Genomic DNA, 6,037 nt, shown 5'->3' with positions numbered 1-6,037 from the left:
GGCGGAGTGCTTACGCGTCCACCAACCGCCGCACCAGGCCGAAGTAGCTCCCAGGCATAGCCTCCTTAGGCCACAGCCGAACTATGAGGCCCTTCATGGCCTGTTCGGCCGCCTTGTGGAGCTCAACCAGCTGCTTCAGCTGGTCGCTAAGGGGCACCGGATTTCCGGCCTCAGCATACTGAGACCAGAAGACCTTCTCTGTTGAGCTCCCCTCCTCGGCCCGATAGAATGCGGCAGCATCGGACATGCTGCGGGGAAGATCTACAAATGCTCCTGGAGAGCTCCGAATTCGGGTAAGCAACAGGTAATTAACACTCACATGCTTACTTTGCATGAAAAATGCCTTACCCGCTGCTATTTTCTTCACCGCCTCTATCTCCTGGAGGGCCTTGTAGGCTTCGGCCTTAGCGGCTTTGGCACTCTCAAGAGCCGTTGCAAGCTCAGACTCTCGAGTCTTCGAGTCACGCTCCAGGCTCTCGTGTTTCTTCACGAGATCCTGGAGCTCTAGTTGTACCTCCGCCACCCGCGCCTCCTGTTTCTCTCCCTCGGTGCGCTCCACAGCCGCATTATGTTCGGCCGCATCCATTGCCTCCTTCAGGGTCGCCACCTCGTTAGTGGCCCCTGCAATACCCCAGTTATCCTTGTCATTTTTCTTGCAACCAAAATCCTTTTCTGTAGGGTACAATTTTCATAAGGTATTACTCACCTTCTTTTTCCTCGAGCTGCTTCTTGGCATGGCCGAGCTCGTTCTCGGACCGCTCGAAGTTTTCCTTCAAAGTTTCGACTTCCGTAGTCAGTGCGGCAGAGGTTAGTAGCACAGCCTGCAATCCCATATTGACATATTTTCATGACTCCTGCGTTTATCTTTCTAAAGATCCTCAGTCCGGTTTTCATTCCGAACACCGAACCAAGCATCAGGGGCTACTGTCTATGCGGTACCATTTTAGATATATTGAAATTCTTACCTCAAAGCCTGTTAGAAGGCTGCTGTAGGCTTCGGTCAGCCCGCTCTTGGCGAGCTGAACCTTCTGAATCACCGCACTCATAATAGTGCAGTGTTCCTCTTAGATGGAGGCGCCGTTGAGCGCCTCCAGCAAATTATCCGGCACCTCCGGTTGGACGGAGGCAGCTGGCGTCGCGGTCTTTCCCTTCTTACGAAGGGGTCGCCCGCCGGACTCTGGAGCCACTATGGGTTCCGGGGCTGAGTCCGGTGCAAAGTCCGGGAGGTTGTCCTGCGACACCTCCGGGGCCCTCTCCTCCTGGTGGGTCCCTTCCTGGGATCCCACCTCGGCATCATCCGCATCACGGGGGGTGGAGGCGGTCGGAAGAGAATCCATATCCGACGCCCTTAAGGACCCGCTCGACGAAGTGGGGAGATCATCCTTAGGCGGACTGCAGGGTTGTATGCGGCATTAGAAAGACATAATGTGACGGAAAACGAAAACCTTGAAGTTATTCGGGAGTTCGGATACTTACGATCTCGCCAGAGGCTTGGCCCTTGGAGGCCAGTCCTCGTCGTCGTCACTGGCGTTGGCGGAACAGTCCGGGGGAAGAGTTTTTCCCCTCTTGGACCCTTCGGCCTCCCTTGTTGGGGAGGCCTTCCTTTTCTTCCCTTCCCCCGCCGGGGGAGAGGCTTTCTTCTTCTCCTCCCCGCCTTGGTGGGAGGAGTCGGCCTCGGATTCATCGTCCCATAGCACCTGAAAACGGGAACTCTTCTGAGTCCTCGTGGCCTTCTTCTTAGCCTTCTTCTCCGGCACCACGTGGGGTGCCGGAGCCAGCAGCCCCGTTAGGCGGGCGTCAGCTGCGTCCTCTGGCAATGGGGCCGGACAGATAGCCTGTGCGGCCTTCTTCAGCCAGCTCTGTCAAAGGAAAGGGAGTTTAGATCCCGCATAGAGTTAAACTATGAATAACAAGCGTCCCGTAAAGGACAATATCACTTACCTCGTCAGCTGGACGCTGCGAGCTGAATTCGCGATCTTCGGTAGCGGATGCGGGAGCCTCGGCGCCCTTGAGCAGCACCTTCCAGACCTCTTCGTATGTAGTGTCGAAAAGCCCATTCAAAGTCTGGTGCTGCGCCGGATCGAACTCCCACATATTGAATCCCCGTCGTTGGCACGGGAGAATCTGGCGGATGAGCATGACCTGGACTACGTTGACAAGCTTGAGCTTCTTGTCCACCAGCTTTTGGACGCAGGCTTGGAGTCCGGTCAGCTCCTCCGAATCGCCCCAAATCCAGCCGCTCTCTTTCCAGGAGGTGAGCCACGTGGGGATGCCGGATCTGAATTCGGGGGCCGCTGCCCATTCGGGATCACGCGGCTCGGTGATGTAGAACCACCCCGATTGCCACCCCTTGATGGTTTCCACAAAGGTGCCCTCTAGCCACGTAACGTGGGACATCCTGCCCACCATGGTGCCTCCGCACTCCGCTTGGCTGCCCTTCACAACCTTCGGCTTGACACTGAAGGTCTTGAGCCACAAGCCGAAGTGGGGTTGGATGCAGAGGAAGGCCTCGCACACGACGATAAACACCGAGATGTTGAGAATAAAATTTGGGGCCAGATCATGGAAATCTAGGCCGTAGTAGAACATGAGCCCCCGGACAAAGGGATGAAGTGGGAAGCCCAGTCCGCGGAGGAAATGGGGAAGGAATACTACCCTCTCATGGGGCCTAGGGGTGGGGATGAGCTCTCCCTCTTCGGGGAGCCGATGCGCAATGTCGCTCGACAAGTATCCGGCGCTGCGCAGCTTCTGGATATGCCCCTCCGTGACGGAGGAGGCCATCCACTTGCCTCCCGCTCCGGACATATTTGGAGAAGGTTGAGGTGAGATGTGCGGGCTTGGGCGCTAGAGCTCGAGTTCGCAGAGATGGATAAGCCAAAGAGGAAGAAGGCGCAGGTAAAAAGGTTGGATCTTTATCCCCTATATGGGCGGACAGAAACATGTGTCCCCACCGGCCTGGTAAAACTCGCTTATCCCCCAAGCACCGCAATTGATGGCGCGGTTGGGTTACCCACATCCATATTGATGGGAATCCCGGAATAAGGGGAACACGATCTCTGCTTCGACAAGACGTGCCAAGGAAACCGCCTCGCTAAACGCGCTGAGATGGAACAATAAAAACAATTTGAAGGCTTGGTAGTGGTGTGACGTTACGCCACAAAATACGTCAGCAGATTGAACTTGTGTGATATTATTCTCTATACGGTTGTATGTGGAATTTATTTTGTAGAGCCGGACACTATCCTGGTGTTCACAATCTTCTATAAATTATTCGGAGGAGGAACCCGCCTTGCAATGCCGAAGACAATATGCGTGCCAGACTCGTCGTCATTGAAGCCTGGTTCAGGGGCTACTGAGGGAGTTCCGGACTAGGGGGTGTCCGGATAGCCGAACTATCATCATCGGCCGGACTCCAAGACTATGAAGATACAAGATTGAAGACTTCGTCCCGTGTCCGGATGGGACTTTCCTTGGCGTGGAAGGCAAGCTTGGCGATACGGATATGTAGATCTCCTACCTTTGTAACTGACTCTGTGTAACCCTAGCCCTCTCCGGTGTCTATATAAACCGGATGGCTTTAGTCCATAGGACGAACAACAATCATACCATAGGCTAGCTTCTAAGGTTTAGCCTCCTTGATCTCGTGGTAGATCTACTCCTGTAACCCACATCATCAATATTAATCAAGCAGGACATAGGGTTTTACCTCTATCAAGAGGGCCCAAACCTGGGTAAAAACATCGTGTCCCTCGTCTCCTGTTACCATTCGCCTAGACGCACAGTTCGGGACCCCCTACCCGAGATCCGCCGGTTTTGACACCGACAGAGATTATCCTATCTCCAATTCTTGCCTTTGGCACAATGTTGCTTCCAAGAACCTCCTTGCAACTGTCCATACATTTCTTCCATTCTTTGATTATCATGTGTTCACCGTTTTTAGAAATCCGGTATGCACAAGTGAGATTCGTAGGACGACTTGGCTGTATGTTCAAAACATTAAGGTGACCATTCTGATACATCAAATGAGGCACACAACCCATCGGGATTTTCTTCTGAAAAACATTGTAATAACTTCGTAGTTAGCAATGTAGTTCAGTTTTAGAAATATGCAAAAGATGCATGTATGTCGTAATAGTAAAAAAATCTTACCAGCATATCTCCATGGATGTTGTCGTGGTTCAACACGTGCACTAGTGGCACGTACTCACCATAATTTGCAGGAGTTCGATAAAAGGCATTGTAATTCTCAATTTCAGTACAATCTTTGACCAGATGTTTTTTCTCTTGATAAGGTAACTCACAGCCATCAGTGTAGTTGGTTCTGTTTACCGTCTTCCGCACACTCTTTGAAGAATGAAAATAAGCTATGAATGGAAATAAGCTATCAATTATTTTGAAATAAACAATATAAATTACTTAATAACTATGTTTGAGGAACTCACATAGTAGTAGAATTGGAAGCGTATCAACAAGAACCCAAATTTCCAAATTGTCTTGGTCGATGTCAGGATCACCAAGATCCATGGTGACATACATACCCTCTTGAAAATCATACATCTTGCAAAGTGCTTCCCAACCCGGGCAACCAAAATGGGATACGCTCTCAGGATTGTATAGATTTACCTCAAAATCCATACCATGATTTGTCATTAGGTTAATTTTCTTTGTTTCATTCCTCTCATGATCTTCAAAACCCATCCTCTCCAAGACATAGCGTCTTGCATGGCATGGGATAAGCTAGTCAAATTGTAAAATACGAAAGTTACACGTTGAAGTAGTAGAATTCAAGCTTAATTACGAAAAAACACTTTGCGTCATAGCTTACCGTATCACAATCCAAGGGCTCCTCGAGCTTAATGCTGAAGCGTCGACCTTCGTCCAGGTGAGGCCTGTCGCAGAAACCCCGGTTGTCGCCGCACCAGGAGCACTCCCCGGGACCTTCTTCGTCTGACGACATTTCCTATGTTCATAATTCAAAGATTAAATTTGTACAATTAAATATATGTACTACAAAAACTAAATTAGATCATTATTATTCAGCACGGGTTGACTATCGGTCCGTCGAGTTTTTTTTTGAAAACTCTCAGCTCACGTGGTGTATATATTCGACCGCTGGTGATGGTCGCTCCTCCCTTCATCCCCGAGTGCATTAAACCAAAATGTCTAGCACACGGGAACAAAGGAGAAGCGACCCCCACGACAACAGTCGGCATTCTTCTTCGTTCTCTCATATATGATGGACACACTCCCTCACTGATTTTTCGACCGTCGGTGATGGTCGTTACTCCTCCTTTCCCTAGTGCATAACAAAGGTCTAGCACAATGAGAAGAAGCAGAAATGACCCCCACAACAACAGTCAAGATTCTTCGGCCTCGACAGACTTAAAGTCAACCCAAAATATCGTCTAATTATATTTTTAGAAAGTCCAGGCCACTCGATATTTCCTACATATTCTAGCACAAGTCATGCCAAAATTCACGGAAAATTCCAGCATGACCTTTGCTAAAAAAGGACATATCGAGCGACTGAAATTTGCCGAAACGGAAATTAACCAACACTCCGGCAAAACATAGGCCACTCGAAGGTGTAACCTGCAAACATTACCGGCCACTTGGGAAAACACATATACTATTTGACATGTTTTTATCTACATCATATCTTATAGGACTCATATTGACATGGAGATTTGTCTGGTCTCACCTCGAGGTCGGAGGGGGTCGGTGGCGGGGACGATGACAGGGATGATGGAGGGGCTCCTAGATTTCTCCAAAAGCAAATACCCTATTACTTGAACTAAAAAAATATAGCGCTGGCCAGAGGTACTCTAAATGTAGCGTTGGTCAGTGACAGGGTCAATGCGGGAATAATTTCTTAAACTAAAAAAATAACAACAAATGTGACATGTTCGACTAGTTCTATTAATTCAACTAGTTCTTACTAAAAATAAACTTACTATAAATAAAAATAAACTAGTTCAACTAGTTATATTAATTTTCTTACTAAAAATACATTAGTTCTATTAATTCGACTAGTTCT

This window comes from Triticum aestivum, chromosome 5B, assembly GCF_018294505.1.
Source record: "Triticum aestivum cultivar Chinese Spring chromosome 5B, IWGSC CS RefSeq v2.1, whole genome shotgun sequence".
NCBI lineage: Eukaryota > Viridiplantae > Streptophyta > Magnoliopsida > Poales > Poaceae > Triticum > Triticum aestivum.
The sequence above is the reverse complement of the archived record's forward strand: the minus strand, read 5'-3'. Positions refer to the sequence as shown.